A 5,928-nucleotide genomic window follows, 5' to 3' on the forward strand; every position below is an offset into this window, starting at 1 on the left:
TGAAAGTGAAGGAATGTTGGGTTACAAGCACTGGGCATCATTTTTATATGTAGATGTGTAAAATAAAGCAAAAACTCACATGGATATGGTATATGGGACAGGAAATCAAAGTCCCTAGGGCTCTTTCATTAATGGAAGCCAGCAACACAGCTATGTAAAGTGCTCCCCTAGTAATGGGGCAAGGCACAAGAAAGACATCAGAGATCACCCACAATGCACTATTCCATTGACACCTCTGGACCATGTTATTAATGGGAACCCCAAAATTGAATAATAATGAACAAATTGGTCAGAAAAATGCTTACTTTGCGATGCTACTTGGAGCACAACTGAGATACAACAGAGGGGCAATAGTGACGACTTCAAGTACCAATGCACACACTCCTATTTAGCTTATATAGCATAAAACAAACCAGGATCCGAAGGAAAGAGGATAGTTCAATTCAGTGGTTGCCTCCCGGAAGTAGCCTCTCAGACTGATTGTGAAACATGATCTTTTTTTTTGAATATTTATTTATTATGTATACAATATTCTGTCTGTGTGTATGCCTGCAGGCCAGAAGAGGGCACCAGACCCCATTACCCATGGTTTTGAGCCATCACGTGGTTGCTGGGAATTGAACTCAGGACCTTTGGAAGTCAGCAGGCAATGCTCTTAACCTCTGAGCCATCTCTCCAGCCCCTGGAACATGATCTTTATCATTAAATGACAGAGAAGGACCTAGTCTATGCTCGGCAATACTATACAAACACAGTGGAACTTGGAATATATAAGAATGTTGGCTGAGCAAATCTAAAGAGTGCCAGGAAGGAGAAATCCCCTGTGGTCTCTGATTTACCTCTTACCTCAATGTACTGCCTTGGTCTCCTGTTCTGGATTGCTTAAACAATGGTCTGTAAAGCATAACATGAAAGACACTTGATCCTGCACCAAGTTAGCTGAGATTTCTCTGTTTAGGTCTGTATCTCATTTTTTAATTGGGTTATTTGAAATGTTGATGTCTAATTTCTTGAGTTCTTTACATATTTTGGAGATCAGTCCTTTGTCTGATGTGGGGTTGGTGAAGATCTTTTCCCATTCAGTAGGCTGCCTTTTTCTCTTATTGACTGTGTCCTTTGCTTTACAGAAGTTTCTCAGTTTCAGGAAGTTCCATGTATTAATTGTTGCTCTCAGGGTCTGTGCTACTGGGGTAATATTTAGGAAGTGGTCTCACGTGTCCATGCATTGAAGACTACTTCCCACTTTCTCTTCTATTAGGTTCTGTGTGGTCAGATTTATATTAAGATCCATTTAGACTTGAGTTTTGTGCATGGGGATAGATATGAATGTTCAACATCCTTAGCAGTCAGGGAAATGAAGATCAAAATAACTCTGAGATACCATCTTACACCTGTCAGAATGACTAAGATCAAAAACTCCAACGATGCTTATGCTGGAGAGGATGTGGAATAAGGAGAATACTCATCCATTGCTGGTGGGAAAGAAAACTTGTACAACCACTTTGGAAATCAGTATGGTGGTTTCTCAGAAAATTGGCCATCAACCTACCTCAGAATCCAGCAATGCCACTCCTAGGCATATTCCCAAAAGATGTTCAATCATACTCTAAAGACGTTTGTTTGACTATATTCATAGCAGCATTATTTGTAACAGCCAGAACATGGAAACAACCTCAACCAATGAATGATATCTTGAAATTTGCGTGCAAAAGGGTGGAACTAGAAAACACCATCCTGAGTGAGGTAACCCAGACCCAAACAGATGAATATGGTATGTACTCACTATGTATGTATGTAAAAAAGTGGATACTAGCTATAAACAAAGGATATTGAGGCTATATTTCATAATCCTAGTGAAGTTAAGGAACAAGGTGAACCCTAAGAAAAACGTATATAGATGCACCTGGGAAGGGGAAAGAGCCAAGATCACCTGACAAAATTGGGAATATCGGTGTAGAGGGGAGAATGGAGGATGGAAGGGGAAGAGGAAAGTAGAAGGGGAGGGGTGAGGAGAACTTGAGGGAATAGGATAGTCTAGATGGAGGAAGGTCAGAGATGAGAGCAAGGAAAGAGATATTTTGATTGAGGGAGCCATTATGGGACTAGTATGAAACCTTCGCTCTAGAGAAATTCCCAGGAATCCAAAAGGATGACCCCAGCTAAGACTCTAAGCAACAGAGGAGAGGGTGCCCGAACTGGCCTTGCCCTGTGAACAAACTGATGAATATTTTAAATATCACCATAGAACCTTCATCCAGCAATTGATGGAAACAGAGGCAAAGACCTGCATCAGAGCACGGAACTGAGCTTCCAAAGTCCAGTTAAAGAATGGGAGGAGTAAGAATATGAGCAAAGAGGTCAAGACCATGATGGGGACACCCACTGAAACAGTCTACCTGAGCTAATGGGAGCTCACCAAATCCAGCCATACTGGGAAGGAACAAGAAGCTAAATAAGGTGAACCCAAAGAAAAACATATAGTTATCCTCCTGGATATTGGGAGTAGACAAGATTGCCGGGCAAAAAACTGGGATCTTGGGAGTGGGGTGGGATGGGGGTAAAGGGAGATGGGGAGAGAAAAGTGAGAAGGGGAGGATGGGGGGTACTTGGGGGAATGGGATGGTTGGTATACAGGAAGGGTGGATATGGGAGCAGGGAAGTATATATCTTAATTAAGGGAGGGATCTTAGGGTTGGCAAGAGACTTGAACTAAAGGGGCTCCCAGGTGCCCAGGGAAATGTCCCCCGATTAGTTCCTTGGGCAGCTGAGGATAGGGAACCTGAAATGGCCCTATCCTATAGCCATACTGATGAATATCTTGCATATCACCATAGAACCTTCTTCTGGCGATGGATGGAGATAGACACAGAGACCCACATTGGAGCACCGGAATGAGCTCCCAAGGTCCCAATGAGGAGCAGAAGGAGGGAGAACATGAGCAAGGAAGTCAGGACCGCGAGAAGTGCACCCACCCACTGAGACAGTGGGGCTGATCTATTGGGAGCTCACCAAGGCCAGCTGGACTGGGACTGAAAAAGCATGGGATAAAACCGGACTCTCTGAACATGGTGGACAATGAGGGCTGATGAAAAGCCAAGGACGATGGCACTGGGTTTTGATCCTACTGCATGTACTGGCTTTGTGGGAGCCTAGCCAGTTTGGATGCTCACCTTCCTAGACCTGGATGGATGGGGGAGACCTTGGACTTCCCACAGGGCAGGGAACCCTGACTGCTCTTCAGACTGGAGAGGGAGGGGGAGAGAAGTGGGGGGACTGGGAGGGAAATGGAAGGCTGGGAGGAGGCAGAAATGTTTTTTTTTCCATAAAGAAATAAATAAATAAAAAGAAAATGTAACACCCGATTTTGTGTTACACCCTCGGTACAGTTCGCGAGCCACTGTACCGAACGCGAGTCCAGCAAGAGCATGGAGATTGAAAAGAACAACACACAGAGACCAGTGTCATTCAAAGGAAGATCAGCCAAATGCCATTTATTCAGACTTGGGGAGATCTTTATGTTCCTAACTACTGCACAAGCATCTCTGCCCAGGCAGGTGGGAAATGACCATATTAACAAAGGAGTAAATGCCCTGCAGCTAATCACCAGGCAGGGCAGGGAGAGCACAGAAACACACAGGAAGCTTAGTTAGCTGATCATAAACTGTCCCCAGGAATAGGGGGACCAGGACCCTACAAGAAAAGCCAAAACAAAAAGAAAAATAATAAAAGAATAAAGAAAAGAAAAAAAAGAATAGGACCAAACTAGTCCCTCTGAAAGTCGTTGCCAGTTGCATGGCTGGGGCAGACTGAGGGGCCACTGACAATAGCACCAGAATTTATCCCTACTGCTTGGGCTGGCATCTTGGGAACCCATTCTCTTTGGATGTATACCTTGCTCAGCTTAGATATAGTAGGGAGGGCCTTGGACTTTCCACAAACCAATGTGCATTACCCTCTCTGAGGACTGGATAAGGGTTGTGTGGGAGGATGTGAGGAGGGACTGGGAGAAGGGAAGAAGTGGTAACTTGGATTGGTAATTTTTTAAAACATAATCAATTAAAAACCATTCAGAGTAGCTGAGTCTAGGCAGCACAACAGCAACAAGAGACTGAAAAGGGGAACAGTTGTATCCATGCCCACCTTCAGCCATTAGGTTGCCTGTTCCTACCAGCAGCATCCAAATAAAAGCATCTTCATGATACTCAGTGGACCACTGATCTGGAAGATCAAAGTGGCATCACCCATGAGTGTAATGATGATGGGTCAGGCTGGTCCAAGAGTAAAAACATACAAAGAAGGGATGAAAGAATACGAGAGAGTTGTCAGTCCAGCATGGGCCAGCACAGAATAAGGAAGGACTGTAGGAGAAGCTGTTCTTCCTTTTGGAGACTACAGCTCCCAGCATCCCCCTGGACTGGAAGCCCCAAAAGCACAGGGCATTTCTTCCAGACGCCTGTGAGTTCCCCGTTAAAAACAGGGGTCACCACTAGCTCTCTCTCTCTCTTTCTCTCTCTCTCTCTCTCTCTCTCTCTCTGCCCTTCTCTCCTTTCATCTCTGCACACCTGTCCCTTACTTGTTGTTACCCCCCCATTAAAGTGCACCCACGTGGGACCGCAGCGTGTCTGTGTCTCCTTCCTAACCCCAAATCGCCCTGTGTCTCGCGTAATGTCTCCACTCTCTAACCCCACAGACAGACAAACAAGACAAAAAAGAATAACAGAAGCAACAAGAAGACAAGTGTCTTAGAGTTCATCAACATGCACACAGCACACTGAGCCCTGACCTTGCACATAGTCACAAAGGAACACTTTGATCTCTTCCTTGGGTCATGGACAGATGCTGATGGCACAAAAGCCAGACGCACTGCAATGGCCTATCACCTGAGTTCCCTCAACAGCAGTTCTCCCTCCTGCCCAAGACTACTCACTGTATGTAAGTGTAGGCTGATGGGACACTTTCTGTTGGAAGGTGACGCATCATGTGTACATTACACACCACTTCATCAGTGAACCTTATGAGAGCACTGCCATGATAGCCTAGGCTAAACGCCATGGGAAGTGGCACGTCCATGCCATGACTGCCTCTTTCACTAGCCCACACCTCAGCCTCCATGGCTACTGTTGGTCTCCTGGCATCTTCTCCAACCAATCCCATCTTCTAGTTAGGAATCGAACCTTCCCATTGGCTGTTGCCTCATTTATGACATCATTCTCCCTCCAACCCTACCAGCACCTGGTAGAATCTTGGTGTTTCCATGGTGATGACTGTAAACAACTTTGGATCATCACAGGTCCAGGTGACCAGTGACCAGTGAGTGCTGTCTGATACTGGACACACTTGCCACTGAGGTCTGCTGATCAGAAAAAGCCGACCGATCATCTTGCTCCATTGTACTTTGGATTGCTGATCCTCTCCCCTTGACCATGTCAGGTAAGGATAGAGACTTTAAAACATGTGATCTTCTCCATTGACTTTTACTCTACTAATAAATCTTTGCTGAATGTGGATAGTATTGATGTTGATATAGATATCTAGATTTGAATGTCACATTTAGCTTTGGTTCTTACTAAGTAGGTGATTTTAGACAAAAAGTTTATTCTCAAGTGTTTTCCATCCGCCTCAAGGAGTGAACAGTGTCACTATGCTTGGGTCCTGTACTGTTGGGTTTTCAGAAGAAAGTGAAGAGGGAATAAAATCAGGCTCTTTTGGATGGTATTAAACTACAGAGACACGGGAACATGAACAAGGCACGCAGAGATCTAGCACTCCACACCACTAATGAGACAGTCTCCCCCCACTACTGTTTCCAGTCTTAGTTTAAAATTCAGGGCGACTCTAACAGTATTGGTCACACCACGGATGGTGGCACACAACTATAATCACAACACAGAGAGAACTGGGTGGGATGGAGATCAGTTCAAGTCTGAC

This window comes from Microtus oregoni, unplaced genomic scaffold (genome assembly GCF_018167655.1).
Source record: "Microtus oregoni isolate MIOR12 unplaced genomic scaffold, Mior012 000102F_ref0000329, whole genome shotgun sequence".
NCBI classification, from domain to species: Eukaryota; Metazoa; Chordata; class Mammalia; order Rodentia; family Cricetidae; genus Microtus; species Microtus oregoni.